Consider the following 6,000-nt stretch of genomic DNA (forward strand, 5'->3'; position numbering starts at 1 on the left):
CGTTTATTAAGAAACTTTGCTTCCCCCCCCCCCCCTACTGTACCCTTTCTCGGGATACATCGTTTGCGTCGTAGTGTTTTAGTATACATAATATACAGAGTGTACCAGAGATTGTTGCGTCCCTTTATCAGTTACAAATTCCTCTGTGCAACTTCTTTGATAAATTTGGAGTTTATTATCCTTTCGCGAATACATTAAAGAACTCCAGATTTTGCTGTTAAGAAGAAAAACTAACAAGCTAATTAAACTCGAGAGGTGAATGGAAGATGTTAACTTTTTAAATACAAATTAATTTTAATTAATTTTCATTCCAAGCGCGAACTTTACTGGAATCTATAATAGAATCTTAAATCCAACGATATTTCGTGTTTAACAATGGACAATTTTGTGATTAATCAAATCTTGGGGCTAAGAAAAACCGGGTTTGCGAGTTCGCCGATATATTTATAATTTAAAGGAAATGCGCGAGTTTTGGTGCATCCTGTAGACGTAACGAGAATTATTGTTGACTGGCCCTGCGGAGTATATGGGATATTAAACTTTCCGGAACTTTCTCAATTTAGCATTGAGCCATTGTGGCCACCGAGCTTCTTGAGTGCCTTCCGGTCAAGACTCAATAAACGGTAATACAACGTGATATTGTTTCGGATCCTGAAATTTACGCGAGATAGTCGCGGTAAGTTTGTGCGAAAGCTTTTCTCGCGCGAATGTTTTCGCTCGTCGACGTAAAACCTTTCCTACATTCGAGAGAATGCTAACAGATTTAATTTTTTATCACCCTCCCGTGGCTTTTTTTAAATGTAAGTACGTCCGAAAAGAAACCGGCGCACCAGACAGATGGAAAAACTTGCAATAAAATGAAAAATTCTAAATCTAGAATAAATTGATAGTGTGTATCGTCTTTTGTCGAATATCGTGGTGCCAACTTCGTGCGTTGCGAGATGGAGGGAACATTTTTTCTAAATGCAAGAATATATAAACTTACATTTATATAAGTTACTCTTGTCTCAATATAGTAAGTCAATCTTCTTTAATTCGATAGAGGAGAATAAGAATTATTGGTTTTATTTTGATATTGTCTCATTTTTATACTAAATTTTTATACTAAATGAGGTTGTGAGAAATATAAATGCGTCAAGAATATTTTTATCTCGGTAACAGAAATCCTTTCTGAAGTTGCGCATACAATGTATTTTACATCCCAACAATATATGTCGCAATTTCCATTGTTCTCTCCGATGATTTACGATTAAATAAAAATCTATTGTATCCTATATACCTTCTAGTTAAAGATGGCAAAGATTCTTTAATCACGAAACAGTTTATGCAGCATTCGATCGATGAAAAAATGATATTCTGAAAACTTAGTGGATTTTGAAGGCTGGGAGTGTAGGTACTTTAAACCTGACGCGAATAGGTTTAATAGTCGGTTTCTACACTGACAAAAAATTTTTTTTAAGTATAATAAATAATTTTCTTAAGTAAAGTAATATTTTTTTGGATGAAGATATATTTTTATCAGTGTATGTCACCGAATAAAATATCACGAATAAAATGACGCAAGCTAACGACAAGCTACTTCTTCCAATTAATTGTAGAATTATAACAACGATCTGACGACAATAATACGAACAGTTGAAAATTTCGTTTTCCGGGTGACCCGGGAACTTTTATGTACGGCGGAGCTAACCGCAAATAAACTAAAGGCGAAATAAACCTGTGCACCGTACCGCGAGCGCACGGTGTGGTTCTCGGTCTCCGTGATATATTCCCGAAATGCGCCCGGACTGGCGTATGCATCCGGCCAATTATTTTTCCATTTCTCGCGGATAGCGTTAGCCATCCTCTCGCGCCATTGCGCTTTCGTCCGGGATATCATTCAAGAAATGGGAAAGCCATAATGGCCTCCGAAACGCCGTCTCGGAAAAATTTCAACGGGCGTGCACGTAGAGCTCTCGCAATAGCTATCGCGCGCCACCGTATGGAACGCACTCGGCGAGGAACGAAATTGAAAAGCCCATAAGCCTGCCAAGTGTGTACCGGGTGAGCCAATGCGATACCGGATATCCGGCGCTCCGCGCCGCGTCCCGGTATCGACGGCAGAATTTATTCGCCGTAAGACGAAACGGAAACGCTTCTGCGATGAGCCACATCCTGTTTCTTTTTGCGTGGGAATACGCGGCGGACAAATTCGAAGCTTCTTTTCTAAATGTACCTTTTGGTCTCAAAGTTCTCCATGAATTTTTAAGGGCGTATCTTTCGTATCGTTTGGATCCGATAACGTTACGTTTAATTTTTATGCAGTTTCGTCAGACGAGAAAACTCGAAGCGGATGCGGAAATATACATTTTTTAAATGTACATCGAAATACTCCTGAACCTCTTTGCTGCAATATTGAACGTTAGAATCGGGAAATTACATGAATCTTTTTCTCATATACGCCACTACGTTGAAATAAATTACTTTATGCGCCGTAGATATTCGTGTTCAAACGAATAGATTGGTAAAAAATGTACCAAAGTCTCCGTCTATGATTTTTTTTCAGTAATAAATGGCCATATAATTTAATCTACATGTGTTCTACTTTCTACGTGAAAACGAATCTCATGACAGATGATTAAGATTTATAGCTATCTATTAATGTTCACACGTACCGAAAAGAGAGAGTGCACAAGTCGAATACGAGCGTGGCATGCGAAAAAGTTATTTATTTCGATGTGTATACCGCAAGAAAATAAATCATGTTATGTTTCTGACATCGTAAACCGGTACTGTGATGAATCAGAGGCTTTAACTAGTAAATATAGTTGAAATTTTTCAGAAGAAAGCCACTGTTTATTGATCTGAAAAAGTGGGGAGGAACGCGTTTGTGCTAAAATCACTGAAAACTTGATGCATGTTGAAGATACAAGTGTATAATATGAAGAATGTAACAAAATATCGAGCTTATAAAAGCGAGATAATAGTTTGCGAAAAAGTTTCGAGCGTTTAAGATATGTTCGTGTTTTGTTAACATTTAATTAGCGCAAAGCAAGCAGTCCGTTCATGTTCCACTTTAATTTCAAATACGAAGTTGCAGAATATCTTAACGCAGAATGTAAATAAGCAGTCGCAGAATGCAAATCAAGGATAAAGAGAAGAAGCGCTAGACAAAGGTAACTGCAGTTACAGTTCCCGATCCTTTTCTCTGTCCCAGAGTAGATTGAATAATCTGAATAAACCGCACGATATCTCCGAGTGCCGTCGGATTTGTCGTGCACGAAAATATTAATATTTTAAACGAAATATCTGAAATTATATTACATGTTTGCTGTACAGTTACATTTACAATTATAATTATGCAATTACACTTTTAAGTGAAAAGTGCAAAATACGATAATTTAATTTTAAAACAAAATGTAATAAATGTCAAAGCAATGAAGAATAAATGACAAAGAGAAATAGAGAGGGAGGTTAATACAATTTTTGAAATATAAATATTATACATATATGGTTTTACGATTCTATACACATATTACGTTTTATGGCACTTTGTAGATCTTACAATTAGACTTTGTCAGCTGCTAGTGGTTAATTCTTACATTCTTACAATCTTGGTATTAGCCTTGTTCTTCAATTTCCTTATCACATCTTAGATCGAAGATAACTTCAATTGTTCCATTTAATATCGCGTGGAAAATTTAGACTTCGCTGTCCATCTCATGTTTCTATTTTCCTAAAAATTAATCTTTAATCTTTATTGCCGAAGATTTGATAAAAAGATGACATATAAAGATGATTTGCGCAAAAGAGAGAAAATACTTAACTTTTTATGTGGAAAATCTTGTAAACTCTTTTTTCTTTCTCTCCATCTTATTTAAAGAATCGATCTTAAACTTGCACAAGAATTCATAATGGAAAAGATGTTTTCGATAGCTTTGCATTTTGCAAGACTGGCTCGCCTTACTAAATCCCGCCGCCTGGATCTCGAAACACAAAACTTTGCGAAATTCTGCGAATCAATGAAAGTGGCTGAGTTTTTCTATGCCGCATACAGTTTTCCCAGTTTACCATTCGGAAACGGGGAACAGAGGATCCAAAGTCCTCTGGATCGGGATCGAGAGTCCACGCGTGCGGAACGATTTTCATCCCGAGCGGTGCATTAGGACCGAACGAGGGACGTTTGTTGATTTTCCTCGTTGAAAACGACGACGATTTGTCCGCAAACATTTGGTTTCCCGAGGCACGGCCCTACATATCCGACTGCCCGCATTTTTCCTCTTCCGTCGACGTTGTTCCATGCGCGCCGTTTCTTAAAAACGGACGTCAAATAATTTTGCAAACAGAACATACCTACATTCATGCGCGTATGTGCGTGCGTATAATAAAAATCATTAGAATAGGCTTTAGAATAGTGCGTATAATAAAAATCATTAGTTAGGCTTTCATTTCATTTTCTCTCGGACAAAATGGAAAAACGTAGACTTGTAATAGTAATTTATTGATTACTTGTATTTTATTTCTGAAATTGCAATTCATTATTCAGCAAATATATTGATAATAAAAATTAAAATCTTTTGACGGATATACGCAATAATTAATATCAAAACGTAAATGGAAATTTTTTAACTAAGATTTAATTTAAATTCGTTTTCAACAATGTTACGAGAGTTTAATTTCAAATAGATCATATAGTTCTCTTATATTTTTAATAATTGTATATATATATTTTTAATAACGTTGTTAAAGTTATATTAAATACAATATATCATTTATGCATCTTATAAAAATTTTTTTAATTCAGATAATTTAGCTTTTTATTGAAAAAGACAAATGAAAAGGCACTTATTACAAAATATACAGCAATTTTGATAATTTCAAATAATTATTAATACAATTCCCACAAAAGTGAGAAATGATCGGTCCAAAAGACGTCGATCGACATCGACTTAACATCTTTCCAATCAAATTATTTCTCCCTGCGTTAATAATATCCGATTTTGAGAAAAGGATATATATGAAATTAAAATTTATTGTAAAAAAATTTATCTTTTTTGTAAATTTGCGGTAAATTTGTCTTATTTTCAGTTAACGCCTCTTGGGACAACCTGTGTTGTCAAAGGATGTGAATACCAATTGGGGGACAAAGTTCTACAATATTCTATAGGTTACTTTGACACGAAGTAACGTAATGTGGTTGCGCGAGGATGCGTTTGCCTTCTTGGCCCAGTTCGCTAGCAAATATAAAGGCTCTTCTGCAACGTTGTTACTGATACGACAGGAAATTGCAACGAGTTTCGATACATGCGATATCGTTTACAATCGAGGAATAGGCGTCGAACGGTATCTCGTTTCTGCGATAGTTAACTCGTCGCGACACTATTTAATAGCCGAAGCCGGGCGTACTTTATTTCCTCTAATTGTCAAATTTCTGAACGTAACGCGCAAGAACGAGACGTCAGTATTAGATCGTTGAACACGAAATAAACTTGCGTTCATTAATTTAGAAAATGGAATCTTTTTTTCTTTTATGGAACGATTGAAAAAGAACATTAACATGAAAAATGTTTCGAATATTTTCCTTTATAAAATGTTAACCCCCCTAAATATTTTAATTATTGAAAGAGATTGATTACAATGATATCGTGCGAAGTGAACGAGGAGAAAGAAAGTATCGTTCATTTTATTTATTTCTATTTTGACAGTACGGCTTTTGTTATATTATCAGATTTTCACTTTTCCAACATTTATGAGATAAGTGGCAGAATAATGGCTTTGTCTTCTTTGACTAAATATTATTCGATGGTACCTTAAAAGGGTTGTATGCACATTAGTATGGAATTATAATTTATTGTATTATATTTATCGTCTACGCCGTAAATGTAAAATTTTCTCTCGCAATGTGCCCCAAAATACCCGAGTAATTTGGATCATTATTCATTTTATACAGCCTGTATGATCAAGAGACTAGCGTTTCTACAATTTGTGGTCTACGCACGTCCTATATGATTGTACGTGTCA

The sequence above is a fragment of the Vollenhovia emeryi genome, unplaced genomic scaffold (assembly GCF_000949405.1).
Source record: "Vollenhovia emeryi isolate VEMERY1.0 unplaced genomic scaffold, V.emery_V1.0 DF939188.1, whole genome shotgun sequence".
Lineage (NCBI taxonomy): Eukaryota > Metazoa > Arthropoda > Insecta > Hymenoptera > Formicidae > Vollenhovia > Vollenhovia emeryi.